The sequence below is a fragment of the Pieris napi genome, chromosome 24, assembly GCF_905475465.1.
Source record: "Pieris napi chromosome 24, ilPieNapi1.2, whole genome shotgun sequence".
Taxonomy (NCBI): Eukaryota; Metazoa; Arthropoda; class Insecta; order Lepidoptera; family Pieridae; genus Pieris; species Pieris napi.
In genome coordinates, this window is record NC_062257.1 from 6,580,123 (window position 1) to 6,600,590 (window position 20,468).

A 20,468-nucleotide genomic window follows, 5' to 3' on the forward strand; every position below is an offset into this window, starting at 1 on the left:
TGAAGCTGACCGCATCTCTTCTGGGGCGCCCTCACGGCAAAGTTAATGCAGACTAGGGTAATAAACCGCCTTCACCGGGTCCTTTCTTACATACTTCTCTCACTCTAGTGAGCTTCCACAATGCCCTTCCAGCGATTGACCGCCCCATGAGGGCCCAAGCAGACGTCCGATTCTAGCAGGAGACACCCTTGCGCTAGTTGCGGTGAATCCCTTTCCGGCCGAGCTCAGCTCTGGCTGAGTTGTCAAGGTCCTTCACTCCAACAGCGAGATAGAGAAGAAAAAAGTGCATGCGTACAAAGTACACTTCTTTTGCAAACTAATTTATACAATCTAAACCAAGTAAAAGTTTTAAACTCTCTCTCAATCTCTTAAGCAATTCGTTTATTGTTAAAAATCCCAGTTTATTGCTTGTTGATATTATATTAAATCTTATTCGAATTAATTGCGTGGTGGTACTGTGGGGGCTGCACAAGACGCAACGTTGCGGACGATTGTGACGGGTCAAATGGGTGTCAACAGACCAATCCCAATGAAACGGAAGAAGACGGTATACATTTTTTATTACACGCTTTATATTAGCTTCACCTGTATGTACGTATGTATGTAACTGACTCCTTCGGACTCGATTTTGACCCACTTTTAACGGACAGATTTAATTCACACCTGTCAAAGATCGATGACAATGCAATAATCCGAACAAAAAAACTAACTAAAAAATAAAAATAAATAATAGTTTAAAAAAACTAAAAAACACGCTTTTAAAGCACATCAAACTAAAAAGTGAAAAATAATCCCTAATTTAGGCTGAAAATGGTAATGAACAAAAAATACTGGTATTATTGTGAAACAGCGTGGGTTGCTCGATAGACGAAAAATATGGCACAGAGTTTTTAGTTTGATGAGCTTTAAAAGCGTGTTTTTTAGTTTTTTTTAACTATTATTTATTGTCTTACGTTTCAATTTGGCAAATAAGTTTTCAAGATGCGGAAGATTCATTGGTAGGTTTTTTTCTAAGAAGCTCCCTTTTTCCCCCACCTAATACCCAATAAAATAAATGTGTTGCTTTGGAATCCGTTAGCCTATTGTAGTTTAGAGGACATTTGTCTCTGGTAATTCCGTTGGTATTACATAATCTATATTGTTACGAATGTCATAGATTAACAATAGATATAACTAGTTGGCTGCTCCCATTTCCTGCCCATCCTGGCGTCCTTGGCCGGTTTATATTAGTTTTACTCTGGCGTTCTACAAGGTTCTGTCCTAGGTAACATAAGTTTTACTTCCTATATTAGTAATGTTGATATTGTGTTAGTACTATCGGATACTATCGGACCCGATAGACGATGTCTTGCATGTCAAGCGATTAGGATATTAAACAAAGTATGAATGTACTGCAGCGCAATCTGCCGGGCTGATTTGTGAATCTAAACGCATACAAAATTCAATCAAATCTGTCCAGCCGTTTAAGATGAGTTCAGTGTACACACGTATAGTAGAATCTATTATATTATAAACTTCTCGTGTCACGGTGTTTGTAATTAAACCCCTCCGAAATAGCTCGACCGTTTTTAGTGAAATTTTTGCGCATATCGGTTAGGTCCTTAATTTTCACCCCTCTACGATCAACCCCTATTTTTTATTATTGTAGATAGTTATTTTTATTAAACTAAAAATGTTTCCTAGAAATAATATACATGGCAAAAACACGTTTGCCGGGTCAGCTAGTTGTATATAAATATTTAATATTGTCTTGAATTTATTTGTAAATCAGTCAGTTGTTATTCTTATGGTTGAATCTGGTTTCGTTCCTATTTGTGGCTTGACATGAGGCACTTCTTTTGACACAAACATGGACCTCTAGATCGCTTTTATTTCAGAGATAAGTAGATTCTTTTGTGTCAGACTGAGTCAGCACAGGTCAAGATAGCACTGGGTCACAGAATTATTATAATTTCAATAAAAATTCTTGAATATGTAAAAAGTGAAACTTCGTTGGCAAACAAATTTTTAAGTCTTGTTCATATTTATACAAATCTAAAACTTTAGATTTCCGAGACTTAAGAAGAAGATATGTTAAGAATTTAATGGTCAATAAAATATTAAAAGTGTCGAAAATTAATACAAATTATAAATTTAATTTGTTAAATTTATTTCTCCGATAATAAAAACACGTGGCATTTTATTTTGCAATTCGTCATTTGAGATATTGCATAAAATATAAAATACTAATATTTCATAAATTCTCTTTACGAAATTTTAATTTTAAAAATATAATTTCTGTAAGGTAATTCGCCCTTCTCACTCTCTCTCAATCGCTCTCTCCCTTTTCTGCAACAAAAACGCTGCACATCTCCATGACGTTCCGTAAAAAAATTTACCCTCATGCGCCTATAGAAGTATTTCATTGTTAACAGTTATATTAACGGACTATTTAACTTAGCAATGTTAAATACTTCCTATTACAGATAACGTGCAGTCATTCAAATAACAAAGACAATACTCATGATTCATTTGTCACTGGTAATGTGACAATTCAGGTGTTTCAACGATGTCCGACTGTACATTTCATAGTTTTCTAATATTGCTAGGTTTCTTCGGTTTTCCTATTCAAGAGCATTTATTCATATAGGTAACACAATGTATTTTTATGACTCGTCAGTAAAGAAATACATATTTAGGGCGTAGAACGGAAGAGAAGAACTGGCAATAAACTCTCCGCCGCTCTTTTTAATTGCCAAGTTTTTTGTTTTACATACACTGTTTAATTCAATGTATAATAGGTACATGTATTAGATTGGGTTTTAAAACTAAAAATATCAAAGTCAGGAATGGACTAGACTGGTTAGTAATTAACACTAATACGTAAGATTAATAATAATTAAAAAATGTAAAAACAAAATAAATTTAAAAATTTTGGTCCCTGTGGCAGTGTACCTTTAATGGCAGCATTTCCTCGCAGTATTGCGATACTTTTTCATTGAGCTAGGAGAGCACCAGCTCTGCCTTGCGATTCTGTAACTCACTTTTCAAACTCTCACAGCGGCTTTCGCAGCGGCGGTCGCGCTCAAATCAGTCATTTTAAGATTTGGCATTAGGCGCCAACTTAAAACTTTAATTAGCGCCTGTGCACTTGAACCTCACGGCCCAAGAGTCTCTATTAGTTTTTGTTTCTCTTGTTCTTGGTACCAATTAGATTTCCGGATTATACGGTCTGTCAGTAACACGTGAACTTAACCTAAATGCAAATGTATGTAACTCGTCAAAACCCACGCAAAGTGTGTGTAGGCGTTGCCGCTAATTTGAGAGGCTTTTATGGCACATTTCGAAATACCATAAACCTAGTAAGAATAATAACGTACTTAGAGTGAAAGTTCCAAGAGTCAGCGCAAAGGAAGAATACGAAATCCAAACCGTATCACCTCGACGTCCGTCGTTCCACAACTGAGTGAGTTCTGCCTTGCGATTTTGTAACTCACTTTTAGAACTCACACAGCGGTTTTCGCAGCGGCGGTCGCGCTCAAATCAGTCGTGAAGCAGTCATTTTACGATATGGCATTCTGATAAACAATAAAGAAATTGATTAACAGAATCCCTCAAAGGCCGGCAACGCATCCACTAAAAATGGGTGTCTATGGGCTGCGTAGACTGCCCTTTTTGGTCGTCCCGCAAGCTCGTTTGCCCCCCTATTATATAAAATAAAATAAAAAAGAATAGCATGAGATTACAAAAATGGAAGGGGGCGTCGTTAGTGCGACGCGAACTCACGGATTAACAGAATCTCACGGCTGTGCGGCTTCATCCCTTGGCGTTGCGTAGAAATGTGGGGTCTCTCTCCATCTTCTACCGTAGAGCCAGAGTTCAGAGGAGTTGTAATATCTGCAGTTGAGTTTCATCATCACCTAGATCGATGTTCCACCGATGTTTTTTTAGGCCCTGCGTGCAACTAATGTGGAATATTGTCCACCGAAATATTTCCGAAGCAATTCCGACTTAGATTAAAAACTAATTTTTAAAAGGCCGACAACTTGCGAGTAGCCTTCTGGCATTGAGAGAAGAGATTGTTATTAAAGAGAAGAAAGATAAAAGGTAGGTTGAATAAAACAATTTTTAACCGGATTGAAGTAATGTATTATTACAAATTTACAATTATTTTACATAATTTTAAATTTAACCGACGTTTCGCGTGCTTTACAGCGTGCGTGGTCACGGTGACTGAAGAGAAATGTGTTGAATGTCAAAAAGTATCACAGTTGTAGAAAAAGTTGTATCTGTTTTTATTTTCCCGGAGTTGGTATCGACTAAAAGATGGAGGGTTTTGGCAGAAATGGCTCACGGTGTCCGGTATGTAAAATAATTGTAAATACATAACTTCAATCCGGTTAAAAATTGTTTTATTAAATGTGTAAAAGTTATGTCAATAAAACACAATACTAAAAATATAGGTTATCTTGGAACAACATTTTAAATAGTTAACACAATAACATACAAGTTTTAACTAAATGTATACACTATATACCTACACTTAAAATATAGCCAAATATGGAATACATATTATTTACAAAGACGCTCAAAGATTTACGAAAGGGAAAAACGCTCTCTGAATCAAGTAGGGGCCAACACTGCTGCCAATATTCATTTTATTCACTATAATATCCATTTATTACGATGACCCATCATACATCTGACCGCGCCAAGTATTGCTTAACCTTGATCAATACGAGCCCCTTAAAGTATATATAGCAGTGTAAATCTAGACTTAGGATCAAATTACAAAAGTTCGTCGACACACGACTCGAGTAGAACTTCATTATTGATTTAGAGAGCGCACGGATGTGTTCAAGGGGCGCTACACATACGTGACTAGCTTTAATCAATGTTAGAAATTTATATTTTTTTGACAGTAGCAGGAGATTGGTAGTCTCTGATGCAAAAAAAGTGCGTGCCTACAAAGTACACATGTCGGAAGTGAAACTTCTTTGGCAAACTAATTTTTAAGTCTTGTTCATATTTATACAACTCTAAAAAATTCCGAGACTTAGAGGGAGAGAAAAAGGAAGATATGTTAGGAAATAAATTTAATTGTCATTAAAATATTGACAATGTTAATACAAATAATATTTATTTTTTTAAATTGATTTTTTTCGATAATAAAAACACGTGGTATTTTATTAGATTTCATTAAATTATTTTGCATAAAATATAAATATTTCATAAATTCTCTTAACGAAATTTTAATTTGAAAAATAATTTCTATAAGATAATTCGCCCTTCTCACTCTCTCTCAATCGCTCTCTCCCTTTACTTCGACAAAAACGCTGCACATCTTTGTGACATTTCATCCGTAAAAATTCTACCTTAATGCGCTTAAAGAAGTTTCACTTCAAAAAAAATATTGGTTGTTTGTAAAGTAGGTTTACGATCGAGATGTTTACGTGATAACGTCTTATTGGTGATATAAGTTTTTGGGAAGTAAGGAATTAATGAAGATAACAATTTTTTCAAATTTTAAATTACATCTATCGTTTTATTCACACTTTTGATGATAAATTTCGGATGTAAAATGACAAGTTTACTTATTCGACTATGATATACATTTTTCTTCATACATTCACGGAATGACTGGCAGCGCTCGAGATGAGACGGGAGATCGGTCCGTCTCTCTCTCGTTATACCTGCGATCGCGCTCGTGAGGTTTTGGTGTGACACAAGTTTCTGAACATGTCACCCGACTAAAACGATTTTAAAGACGTTATCACGTCAAAAAATCTTATAGAGAATTAAGTACGGTGGCGGTTATTGTGTGTTCAGATACATGTTAAATAAAACACTTTGTTTGAAGCTGGATAACAACTGGCTTTAATCATTTAAAATATGAGCTTATAACTAACATAACATTGGATTAACAAAAAACAAGACATTAAAGAGTTCGTAATTTTTTTTAATGTAATAGGAGGCAAACTGGCAGGAGGCTCATCTGATGTTAAGGGATACCGCCGCCCATGGACACTCACACTGCCAGAAGGCTCGCAAGTGCGTTGCCGACCCTTTAAGAATTGGTACGCTCTTCTCTCGATGGACCCTAAGTCGAATGGGTTCGGAAATACTATCTAATATAAATCTAAGTGACACTTATGTAATTGAATATTATTGGAAACGAGAATGTTATATTACAATTTATAAGTGTGTTAAAAACTAAAGGGCTCGTATTGGCTTCAAGTATGCGATTTTGTTTACGCTTTTAAATATTCACTCAAATATATATATATGTAACTATACGTAAACTAATCTTAGGTTACATAACTAGAGTTTATATAGGTTTAAAACTTTCAAAAGTTTGTGACCTAAATTCTTATAAAAATTTAGATTTTGGTATCACAAAGGCGCTAAAAATTCAATGAAGTCCGAAAATACGATGAATTTGAAATTGTAATTTGCCAATATCGTGAAAACTGGGACGTTGAAAAGTCTTTATACACTCCCTTGTGAAAATGTAAAAGACGAATTGAGCGTTTCGTATCAAAGTGATTTTTTTTATTTAGCAGGGGGACGGACGGACGGACGGAGGCTCATCTGATGTTAAGCGATACCATAGTCATATTGCCAGAGGGCTCGCAAGTTTGCCGGATTTTTAAGAATTGGTGCGCTCTTTTCCTAAAGGACCTGCAGTCAAATTGGTGTGGAAATTCATAGTAGTGTTGCGCGGTATAAACTGCCTTAAAACGTTCCGTTGTGGAACGAATAGTCACGTAATTAGTCCACAACAGCCCAATACCACACGTGACATGATTCGTTTTGACCAATTAGAATCAAACGAAACGCGTTATTTTTGCATTTTATATTCTACCCTCCTAAGTTTAAAAGTTTTTTGTTGATACTATTAAAACGTTTTATATTAACAAGCGGACCCGACAGAGGATGTTCTGCAATTCAAATGAAAAATAAGACTGAAGAAGTACGTGATTTACCAACTACCCTCATATTTTTGACAATATGTATTTTAAAAGGCTTTCGGCGGTATAGAATAAACCTGTTGAATGAGAATATAACGAACACGTATAAAACACTTAAACCGACGTCGCGCACTTAACCCAAAAATAGATGTGTCCAAAGAGTATAAAGGAATGTCTATTTTAAGACTCTATTTCGTGTCGTCTCAGTCGGTTATATTTTATTTATTTATTAAAACTTCGTTACATACAGAAATATAATACAACTAGTAGACTCGGTCAAGCGTTGCTGTGGCTAAGATTTTTGCTATATTACATAGTAGTAAACTATTCAAGAGAAAAGGCAGGAGAACACCAATCCACCATGCTTTTTTGGTGGTTATGCCATTAAATTGTAGCTTATGTGAAACGTTGGTAATTATTTTGATAAGGATCAATACCTAGGTACGAATAAAGAGCCTTTTCTAGCGGTGGTCTTGTAATAAAAAAATAATAATAAAAGGACGCTTATTGTGACATAACTATAAAAGATAGAGACATGCTGTCTCGACATTTTTTATAGATAGTGATGTGTCCTGAAAAATTGTAATACATCATTTTGTTCTATCATTAATCGAAAACTATTAGGCGCACACGATTGAAGGAAGTTTTTTGTTTATTTTTTACACCTTGGGTTAGATTATTCAAGTTTTAGTAAGAATCCCTAATTTTTTTGAAAATGAAACATAGCCTATGTCACTCGGGAATAGTGTAGCTTGCCAACGGTGAAAGAATTTTTGAAATCGGTCCAGTAATTTCGGAGCCTATTCATTTCAAACAACCAAAAAAATCAAACCTTTCCTCTTTATAATATTAGTATAGATTGACATAACTAAATACAAATGATCTAGCGGCCTTATCACTTTAAATTAGATAAGGTAAGCAAGAACTGTAATACATAGTTATTTAGACAAAAGTAATGGAACAAAACAAAGCAATTAAAACATATGTAAATAGTGATTAGGACAATATACAAGAACACATGAAAAAGAAAAAGTGCACGTGAATTTTAGTTTTTTACTGAGACTCTTCATACAATTTGTACATTAAAATACATATGTAAGTAAAATGTAGAACAGAGCACTTCTTATGAAGCTTCCAGCTTATGTTCCCCTAGTAATTATGCAACTGTTTTCCAGCTTTCTCGCTGAACATCAAGGTCGTTATCGATGGAGCAGACTAACCTTAAACTCGTGAACGCTGGGGTCCCACAAGGCTGTGTCCTATGCCCGACCTTGCTTGTTCGGCACATAAATGATATGTAGCCGATAGCAGGGGATACTCTTTATACTGGCCATGCTGGTAGTTCTCGGGCAGTTGTCGATCACCGGAATAAACTGTCGAAACTCTACTACGTGGAATCTCTAAATCTAGTCCAATTTAACCATAAAAAGACACAAGTTTATCTGTTAAAAACATATTTTTCGTTGCTACATCTGAAAAAACTCTCCTTAAAGCCTCAGCAAGCATAGCTTGGTGTGCTTAGTAAGGCGAGACGGTACTCAGAGGAGTATAGTGGGGTCTATGATGCAAGCGGTGGCCCGTGAAGTGATTGAGTGAGACTGGCATCGCGTCTGTCTCTTTTTGATGAACCAGTACCAGTATCTATATTGATTCCTGAGGAAGGGCTTAAGAGATAATATATATGTATAGAAAATGTGGGTAGTATAGTATTAAACTGGAGCGAGCCGGCTGTGCACCAATGGACTTTCAATGTGCGCATATAACACTCGCTCGTACCGGGTAGGTAAACATTATGAGGAATTCGGCTTTTGACCCAAAAAGTCGACGACGTATGTCACAGGAGGCTGATCTACTTGCCAATTAGTTTCACAAATGATCATGAAACAGAAATAAAGAATGAAACAGAATACAGAAATCTGAGGCCCGGAACTAAATGGTAGTGCCCCTGGTTGTACGTGCGAGTGCGTGATACGCATCAAACATTACCACCTTATAACAGTTACTTTCATTTATCGATATAAAGATACAACATATTCTTGCTCCAATTCCCACGTTGAGGTTATTGTGTTGCAAGGTATTGTCGAGTATATATTTCGGCCGCTACAAGGTTGCCTTTTGTAATATATAAATATATATTCTAAAGAGCAGTGTTGGCCTAGTGGCTTCAGCGTGCGACTCTCATCCCTGAGGACGTATGTTCGATCCCCGGCTGTGCACCAATGGATTTTCTACGTGCGCATTTAACATTCGCTCGAACGAAGGAAAACATCTTGTGGAAACTGACATGTCTTAGACCCAAAAAGTCGACGGTGTAAGTCCCAGGAGGCTGATTACCTACTTGCCTATTACATTGAAAAATGATCATGAAACAAATTCAAAAATCTCAGGACCTAAAGAGTTGTAGCGCCACTGATTTATTTTTTATGTTCTAAACGTAACCCTGGATTCTGTACAGCAAACAGAAGCAAATAATCATTGAAGAATCTGATGAAAATATTGTGGAATGCGTTTTAATTAAATTTTCCCACTAGGACCTGGCCTAATGTGATTTAAAACTTAACCCTGAGGTGGTGAGTTCGAATCCCGTACAATTGATTTTGCTTTTACAATTAAAGATGAAAATTCTCTACTATGTCCGTTTAGCTATATTAACCCATTCATAAAACGGTGCCCAAGTTCCCAACCGAACTTGGTGAATGTTATGAAAGTTGGTGAATCGTAATCGTGGTCTCTGCCTTTCGGGAAATAGGGTCTGATGAATAAAAGAAAACTCTTTAATTACACCGTTTTAACGCAACTCATCTATCTCTCTTTATCAAAGCGTGAACACAATTAGACAGAAAGAGACATAAGAGTACTTTGAATGTTGAAAATTACTAATATTTTAGAAAAAATATTTTTTTGTTTTTTAAAACTTAAAGTACAGAATACACCAAAAAACCACTGCGTAATTTAACCTCAGTACCTGAAGGGCTATATGTTATTAAAACTTAAGACAAAACCGTTATTATATAATATGTATGTATGTAAAATTCTAGTGTATGTATGTATGTATGTATGTATAATAGGTTAATTTAATTTAATATTTTTTATTTATAATCCTACCACGTCCATTTTCACCTATATCGATATTATATAGCAGATTATGGTTTGCTGGGTCAGCTCACTAAAGCATCCTTATCGATCTCTCGTTGGAAATGCTATTTTGAGGAACATCAGGATATTAAACATTCCGATCTCCGGCTTCGAAGATCGACTGCTATTTATAATTTACAGTAGTACATATAAACACTTTTTCATTATATATTCTCTCTGGTACATTCGCAATAACTACCTCCTGGACCTTTATGTTGATGACGTCGCCACATTAATAAAAAAACTCCTGGAGCCCACGAATGCTCCACCATCACGTGAATGTCGCGGCTATTCAACTTTTATTTGTAACAGGAGGCAAACGGGCAGGAGGCTCATCTGATGTTAAGTGATGCCCATGGGCACTCACATTACCAGGACGCTCGGCCTTTTAAGAATTGGTACGCTCTTTTCTTGAAGGACCCTAACTCAAGTCGAATAGTTTCGGAAATCCATCAGTGGGCAGCTTGTTCCTCATAGTGCGCGGCTAAAATTGCCTATAAGAAACTCTCAGTTGTGGAACGGATAGGTGATACGGATGGTATTTTGTAATCTGCCTTGACGTCTGACGATGAATCTTAGCAGATATTAGTCCGAATAACTTCTTGACACCACGGGCCTAGTGAGAAGATCATTTGAATTAGTGAAGTAGTGTTAAATTGTTAGTCTTAAGTGCTAAACAGTGGTAAGTGTAAAATAGAACTCTAGAACAGAGTGTGTCTACCCGTAATAGTGGACACTTACTTAATAAATATCCTTTTTAGTATATCAAGTTAGACTTAAATTATTTATTTATTCACAATTCGTTGCATTAAAGAAATAAACACAAACAACACAAAACATAAAAATTATAAGACTTGCAACGGGCGGCCTTATCGCTAACAAGCGATCTCTTCCAGGCAACCCTAGTAAGAGAAATACTAAAAAAATAAATATGATGAGCAAAGTGCAATAAGTGGAAAACTAAATGATATATGAATAACACAAAAATAGAACCTTAATCTAAACTAATACAAATAATAATACAAACTAAAACTCTTATCACACGGATTCATGTATGGCGATGCAATACAAAAGAAAAGGAATTCCAAGAATTACACAAGTCACGATTAATTAGGATAGGATAAGTTTAAGAAATGTTTATGCAGAATAAATGAGATGTTAGGATTTTGGGAGGTAGCCAATAATATGGAGTTGGGCATCCTACACTTAATGGCGGAGATGCTAATTGAGTTGCCTATGAAGGAAGAGATTATGAACATTCATTGGAGGAGCGTAACATATAGTTATAAGGACCTGAGAATTTAAAATGATTTTTAAGATAAGGAGTTTTGGAAATTACGTATTATTCTTTTGTTAGGCCAGATCGTATCCATGTCTTAGTAAAAACATGTACTTATTGGCTTAATGCCATATAATCACTAAAAAAACATATTATTTAAGGTTCTTAGGTGAATTTTTAATATTATAAATTATGTATAGGGTACTTAATTTAAGTAGGGGAGCATGGGGCTTGTTGTAACAGGGGTAAATAGTAACAGACCTTTTTCAATAGGAATTTGAATTTTATTCACGTTTTTTTTTTACCTAATCTTAAACTTATAACGTGCCACACCACTTTACCACAGCCAGGGTCCCGCCCGGCGGCTCGCTCAGTGAGTGGGTGTGTGCAAACGCTTTATAGCTGGAGAGCTAGTGAACCCTGGGAGTAACGGTCTCCCTGTAAGGTTAGAAATTTGTATACTTACGATTTATGACATGCTAAGAGCAATAGCCATGACCTGGCAGGCGTCAGCCCTGCACGTCATCAGCCCCTTTATTTTTTGGACTGTTAAGTAAATTGAGTTTCAAAACTTGTTTCTGTAAATTTGAAAATTTAATAGGATAAAGTTTATTTATTGTACATCTTAAAAAAAAATTGACAGGCGATTACAATAAGCAGAAGTATATGACAGATCAATTAGAAAACGTACAGTTGATGAGGTAAAATAAACTTTATCCTGTATACTTAAAATTTTTATATGTTTTCAAGTAAACGTCTCAGAGTAAATATGTACAATGCCAGGCGGTTTTGAACAGCATAAGACCTTGACAGGCGTCAGGCGTTAAGGACGTGCGAGTGAGAGGTGTTGCGTGAATGCCTATAGTGCGAGTGAGACCGTTTATCTAATACGAAGGGACGTATACCTGCTCTCGAGCAAAAATGTACAGAGAAGAATTTCGTCAGTTGTGCCAATGATTTTTACTTGTGAAGATGCTTTGAGCTATAACATTTCTTATGTTGAGTGATTTCGAATTTTTATATATATAATTATAAATATTAATTAAATATCAATTGTGCAGTGATATTGTGTATTGTTGTACTTAATATTAACATTTCAGTGCAAGATGAAATTGGAACACGTGGTTTGTGTGATTTGTAACGAAGACACTGACGAAAAAACTGTACGATTTACAGAGACTACGTTGAATAAAAGTAAATCAAAGTAGTAAGCTATGATTCATCGAATTTACCACCCTGCAAACGTGAACTACATCAACAATTATTGAGAACTACCTACATTACAAATATATGGCGAAATTGTAATTTAAAAGAACAAACAATTCTTACACCTGAAAATAACGGTTGGAACTTAATTGATAGTCGTTACGAATTTAATTGGTTTGAGGGGAATACGGTTCCATCTTCTATATACGACATACTTTTACAAGGACCTGCTGATAAAGTCACAGCACAATCGACTGAAACTGAGGAATGCATTTCAGGTAACATACAACTATTTTATTCCGTAACATTTAATACGCAGTCCTATGTAATTGAGCTTGATATTTAATTCTTAACAACCTTATTAATTCATTAAAATATTTTTTTTTTTTACTATTTTCAGATGAGGAAAACATTGTTAAAGAATCAGATGATGATGAAAACAGTGATAGCGAAATTTCGGATGATGCTGAAGAAAATAAATGTTAAAAATAATGTAGATTGCATAAAACCCAATAAAATACATTGCATTTACTGTATGCGTTCATGTAACATTTATTATTTGCACGCCCTTAGCAGCTGTCCCCTCGCCTGTCAAGGTCTTATGCTGTTCAAAACCGCCTGGCATTGTACATATTTACTCTGAGACGTTTACTTGAAAACATATAAAAATTTTAAGTATACAGGATAAAGTTTATTTTACCTCATCAACTGTACGTTTTCTAATTGATCTGTCATATACTTCTGCTTATTGTAATCGCCTGTCAATTTTTTTTTAAGATGTACAATAAATAAACTTTATCCTATTAAATTTTCAAATTTACAGAAACAAGTTTTGAAACTCAATTTACTTAACAGTCCAAAAAATAAAGGGGCTGATGACGTGCAGGGCTGACGCCTGCCAGGTCATGGCTATTGCTCTTAGCATGTCATAAATCGTAAGTATACAAATTTCTAACCTTACAGGGAGACCGTTACTCCCAGGGTTCACTACCTCTTGGACTATTATTGTTGACAGGTAACCTATAATTATACTAACGTAAATTTTTGGTTAGTTTCACTATTTTCGTAGCTTTGAAGTTTTATGTATTTTATTTTATGCTAAGATATAACTATTTATGATGATGTATAACAGTTTTCAAGATTACTAAGTTGATTTAATAGTTATCGTGATAAATATTAAGAACTACATCAAGGGGCTAGTTGTCACAAAACCTTAGGATTTGTTGTAACGTGTTACAATTTGCCCCCAGATTGCTGTAAGTTACTGACGGCCGATGTTAATTTTTCCCCGGCTTAAATACTCAGAAATGTTCATTCGCGGTGGACCTCAAGATTGCATTGGAGCTGGTAATTCTTCAGAGTGGATGACTGATTAAGAATTTTTGATTTTTGTAGATCATTTTATCACAGACGCGAAACCTACCAAGAAAGAGCAAGTTCTGTTACTGCTTGATAATCATGGCTCACATGTGAATATTGCAGTTGTCGAAAAAGCCAAAGAAAACAATGTTTTCATGTTATAGTTTCCCTCCCATTGCTCCCACAATTTGCAACCTGTAGGAGATGTAGGAGTCTACGGCCCTTTTAAAAACTACGTGAACAGAGCACAGACTGCATGTCCTTATATCATGTCAACATGGCACTTTATACTTCAGTACAGAATAAGAAAGATAGTTAAAATCTTAAATCTTTAATTTGTTGATTATATTTTTTTTCTAGTTAACTATTTCATAAAAAACACATTATAGAAATATCTAGTTAGTTTTTGTTATATACAAAGCAAAATGATCCAAGATGTGAAAAAATTAAACAATTGAAGGTGTCATTTTTGTTGTTACTACTTGCCCCAGCAGATGTTACAACTAGCCCCAACCACGGGGTAAGTTGTAACACTTCCCTTTTTTCAAAAAAATAATAATTGTGAGATAGTTGCCTGTAGATTTGATAATATTTCGATTAGACTTCATAGATAAATAGTTAGAGTATCGATTAAAGTTTATTTAGTAGTAATTTAGCCAATACACTTCATGATATTCAATTATTTGGTAAAACTGTTACAACTAGCCCCACGCTCCCCTACTTAATTATTATTTTTATTTTTTTTTATTTTTATTCTCATTCTGTATGTTTGTTTTCATCATCATTGATCATAATAAAATACTTTTTTGTTTCTATCTATATAAATATATTATTTTGTATCATTGTTTTACGTTCATCAAAGCCTAAATTAGTTCAGCTAGACTGTTAGGCGGTACGAAGTTCGCCGGGTCAGCTAGTTTTTATTAAACAAATTACATAATATTATACTTTATACAAAACTTTTTTACAATTCATGCTAATGTTTATATCATTGGTAAGCTAATTTAACTTGATTTGTATTATAAGGACTTTTAGTAACAATAGAGATATCTTTTAAAATTTCAATAACTGCATAGTTTTCATCAGTAATTTCAATGTATCCACTTGATTCTTCATTCAATCTTTCTTCCATGAGTTGCTAAAAAAAATAAAGTCTAAATTAAGATGTTTACAATGACAATTTGTCCTTAACCATACCCAAATCTATTTATAACATTGAAAAGGTGTTACTTATGTATGTACATATAATTTTGATGAAAATTAAAGAGTCCTCTAGATATTTTATTTTGTACTGTCATTTAAACAGTGATCAATTCCCTATATATCCTATAAATCAACTAAGGTGGGGCAGGGCACAAAAATGGTTGGGAAACACTGAGTATATTAATTAGCTATGGTATGTTAAAAATGTGTTGACCACTTAGTAGTTGTCTACTATATCTATACGTACTGGCGAATTTAACATATTATTATTAGATTGTTCTGGAACAAAAGAGTTGTTCAACTTGACCGCGACCCCTCTGAAGCCTCTCATGAAAATCTATTGAAACCCAGAAAACCTGAATTTAAATACGAAATTGAAATTTGTGGTTTGAATTTAAATACCGTTTTTTTATATAATAGGAGGGAAATAGGCAGGAGACTCACGTATTAAGTGATACCGCCGCCCATGAACACTCACATTGCCAGAATGCTCGCAAGTGCGTTGCCGGCCTTTTAAGAATTGGTACGCTCTTTTCTTGAAGGACCCTAAGTCGAATCGTTTCCAATTAAAAAAATTACTAAATTCATTCGACTTAGGGTTCTTCGGAAGAGCGTAAACTTAAAAGGCCGGCAACGCACTCGCGAGCCCTATTGTGTCAAGTCAATTATTAAGCCTATTAAAAATGCACTTTTTACAGTCAAAATTTCAAGTTAAAAATTATATAAAAAAATAATGATTATTAGCCCCTTCCAAAAGGTAGTTTAATATGCAGAAGAATGGGCAACAAACTCCATACTTACTCTTTTAAAATAGTTTTTAAAATATTTTGTATACATTGATTTGATAATTAGGATAATTAATACGTGAAGACCATGTATCTAGAACACAAAACTACTATACTAAAATAAAATAACTATATTATTATAAGATACATGGTGGTCACATATTCACAAATATTGCATCTATAGATACATTATACTTTATAAAAAAACTAATAACGCTACTCTATATATAGCTTCAGAACGATATCCTTTAGAGTTCTTTCGAAGTGTGAATTAACAAATAATTTTCCATTTCAGGTCGTGTATTGGCCGCCGGTCACCATGGCAACCGGCGTCGTAACAAATCCATAAGTTAAGGGGTATGTATAACATTTAAAAGATTGATATTTCGGCTTATAATATGATCACCTGCATGGAGCACACCCACACACTCTCACGTACCTACACACATCACACACAACAGCCAAGTTAGATATTTCTTAGTTAAATGTATTTAATAACTTTTATAAATGGCTCAAATATAAAGAGTCTTTCCTCCAATTTTGTTCCCTTTGGAGTAGAGACTCTTGGGCCGTTGGGATCAATTGAGTTCTATTGTATTTGGTACTTAATAACAACGATATCAGCTGTTACGACTATCGGTTTTTACGACCAAATATGTGTGTGTTTCTGTAAACCAGGTTTTGACTGTATTTATAAAATTTCACCCAAAAACCTCTTAATGAGTATAGGCTTCCTCCAATTGACTCCATCTTTCTCTGTTTTCAGCATTTTTCTCCCAATCCTCTCCACCAAGTTTCCTTAGCTTAGCTCCACCGAGCAAGAAGGCGGCATCAACAATTTATCGATACAAAACAGACCGGGGCAGATTAAATCAGCTATACGTAGGAGCAATCCAAGTTTTATCAAAATTGGTTAATCTATGACGATTCTGGATACCTAGTTCCTAGTGAAAGGTATTCTATTAATTTTTAAAGACTTAAAGTAAATCCGAATAGACCGGAAATCGAACAGCCCCAGAGTTACAACTGTTACACTTAGTAGAACGCCTAATTGAAATCCAAATCGTGTTAAAATATCAAGTTTCTCTCGATAGAAATCTTCGTTGAATTAATTAAGAGAGAAAAACGTCTTCTCGATAATTAAATTGCGGACCATTTAAGGTGTCTCTGGTTTTGTTCATCATTATTTGTCACGCTTATTTGACAGGACATATTATGAGAGAAGACAAAGATAAATGGAGGAAAAAAGCGATAGAATGGGTTCCTCACAAAAGAAAACGAGGAAAACAAATAAAGAGATGGGAAGATGATATTATAAAGTCGCTCTAGTATGATAACCTACGTAAAGCTAGACACCGAGATGCTCTTAGAGGAGGCCTATGTCCAAGGACAAGCTAAAACAGAAATTAACCGGCTTGCTGATTAATTATTAGTGTTTATACTACTTCACATTTGTTCAGTAGCATAAGTATTTTAAAGCTATAAAGGCTATTATTATTATTGGTCACGCTTGACAAATCTACTTGAGGTCCAACTTTATTATTACTTTTGGCGCGTTAGGAAAAAATGATGAGAGTAAATTTTTACGATGCGCGCGTACACCGTAACCGAAAACCGACACCCTGAAGTTAGCATAGTCAACATTTTAAAATTTTACTCATTTAAAATAGCAAATCATCAAACGACACTTATTTTAAAACAAATATCGCAAATTAATTAGAAGTCGCCTAGCACTAGTCCCAGCCCCTTCTATCAACTAGATAATCGTTAACTTTATAGTAAGCCTTTTTACACAGCTTTTCTTTAATACATTTCTTAAATATATAATACCATACCTGTATTATATTATTATGTATTGGTATTAATATAATACCTGTATAATATTATTATGTATTGGTATTAATATAATACCTGTTGTTGACTTACTACCTTAATTGGATTTAAAATATTGAATTAATTCATCAGCAAAGGTTAAGAATAAATTGCAGTAAATCTGCTTACGTAATACTTGAACAGCCCCTAATTAATATGTTACTTAACTTAGGTTTCATAACATTGGTTAGAGTAAAATATGATCGATATACTAACTCTTTACGATAAGGGAAACGAGAAAATCTATTAGTGTCCCGTTCTAACAGTTAAAAAGTCATATATTTATCTCGCTCGCAGCCTCCTATCGATCGCGCATGTGGCCTTGACCCTGTGGATAAACAGCATCCTGACCTTGCTCGAAGGGAATTCTCGAACTTTGAGTCGTTTGAACCAAGGATTTTGTGCATTTCTCTTATTATAAAGACTTTCTGCCAAGCCCAACATAATTCCCATGGAATACATTGGCTGGGGTATAGGGGCATGGGTTGCCTAGGTACTGCTGGATCGACAGAGAGGAGCTACTGCAGCTGCAAGCCAGTAATTGGCGGGAGGTAGCAGGTCAGGGATGCTGGAAGCTTTCCATTTTAGTTCGGTCCACTTCACAAGACAGTTTCTTTGAAGCCAACTGTAGCGACATGGTGTTATGGTTGCAGCTCCTTACAAACGTTGTGTAAAAAAAACATGGCGATTGAAAAGAGTGGCGGATAGTTTATTGCCAGTTCTTCTCTTCCGTTCTCCGCCCCTTATTTGAGAACTGGCACTAAATGTAAAGTTAGAAGTATTTCATATACATTTCTTTTTTGACGTTCATAAGTGTACATTGTGATGATTAAATGATTTTTGACTTTTGACTTTTTTCACTTCTGGTGGGGGTCTCCCTGGAAGATTTCCTCCTCGAAGACGACCTCCAATTGTTTTGTCCCCTCAAAAGCCTTAAAAAATGGATGACCATGGATTGTGATGACTGCCTTGTGGGCGTCCCTTAGGCTTTTTAGACATCGACATTACATTTATTACTAACAAAAGCACACACACATGAACGCACAAAATAACAATAATCAAAGAAAAAAAATATAAGGAGTGAAATTAAAAAAAGTTTTTTCCCTTTTCCCATTCGGTTCGTTTCAAGTGTAAGAGCTTGGCCACAGTTTCTGGAGGTGTGGAGCGCGGCGCGGCGAGAGGGTCTGTGAGAGGCGCGGTTTGCGGTGATATGCCACAGCTCGACCAGCTGCGACCGCGGCGGCATCAGCGGTGGACGTATTTAGAGATATTAGTTAGTTTTATTTCGTCCCACAATTTTTTTATAACATGCCTATATTTATGATGTGGATGTTTGACATCCATATTGCTGGTCTACTCAGTATTTCACTAATAAATTGTTCTGTATCAATTATTTTATATGAGCTCAATGCGCGATAAAAACAAAATTATTTGTTTTGGTCGCGCGATGCTAAATGCGTCCACCTCTGCCGCTGCGCGCGCCGCTCTGAGCTGTGGCCGCCTCGATACTCCCGAGTGCATTTGTTTCACTCGCACGCCGCGCAGGCCGTCGCCACCGCCGACGCGCGGGTAGCCACCGCGCCGCAGGTCGCACCGCAATGCGCGTCGCCGATAGCTGTGGCATACTTCATACAATTTGCTCAATTTGTTTTTGCCGCTCGCCGCTTTGCGCGCCGCAAATCGCGCCGCAAACCGCGCCGAAGGTGACTGTGGCCAAGGGGTAATGCGTGTGTGCTGTGGTTTTGGTTTTGATTTAGGGCCGTACATTGTAATAATATCTATAATATAAAAATGAATTGCGGAATGTGTTGCTAAGCGCAAATCTCGAGAGCAGCAGAACCGATTTTGCTAATTCTTTTTTTATAATATTCCTTGAAGTACGAGGATGGTTCTAACGGAGAGAAAAATTGAAAAAATTGAGTGAAAAAGTCTAAGAACAACACTTATAGATACAAAATATTCGTAATAATACTTAAAAGTCAATTTGAACTTTAATACCATATCATAAAGTTCAAATGTTAGTGGAGGGGTTCCGGGAAGGTAAATTTTTATTTTTTGACATAATGTATTTGTTGTCTTATCAACTTTCTTTTTTTTATCTTACTAGCTAGACCGGTGTCCCGAATAGCAGAATAAGTATTTAAAAAAAATCAAGAATCGACTCTTAGGCGGTACGATGTTCGCCAGGCCAGCTAGTTTATAATAAATGTTAAGCTATTATTAATTAATTTGCCGCGCCCCACAATAAGGAACCAGCTGCCCACTGAAGTATTTCTGAACCAATTCGACTTAGGGTCAGGGTCCTTCAAACGTACCTATTCTTGACAAAGCAACGTAGCAAGCCTTTGGGACTCGTTTTAATTTAACATCAGAAGAGCCGCCTATCCGTTTGTAGCGTTATATAAAAAATATTTTATTTAATTCACGTAAACGATAGTATAGAGCAGAGTTGGCAGCTTCAGCGTGCGACTCTCATTCCTGAGGTCGTAGGTTCGATCCCCGGCTGTGCACCAATGGACTTTCTTTCTGTGCGCATTTAACATTCGTACGAATGGTGAAGGAAAACCGACATGTCTTGGACCCAAAAAGTCGACCGCGTGTGTCAGGCACTGGAGGCTGATCACCTACATGGATTCTGGTTCTTAGATTTCTGGCTTCAGCGTGCGACTCTCATTCCTG

General features: G+C 35.7%; 1 protein-coding gene across 1 annotated transcript in view; it reads left to right on the forward strand.

Moving 5' to 3' along the window:
• The window catches only part of LOC125061914, a 109,147-nt gene that overhangs the window by 31,443 nt on the left and 57,236 nt on the right, over nt 1–20,468 (forward strand). Inside the window, exon 2 of the mRNA XM_047667552.1 lies at nt 16,213–16,274. The gene's annotated coding sequence lies outside the window, so the exon portion shown is untranslated. The remainder of the gene's footprint in view (nt 1–16,212; nt 16,275–20,468) is intronic.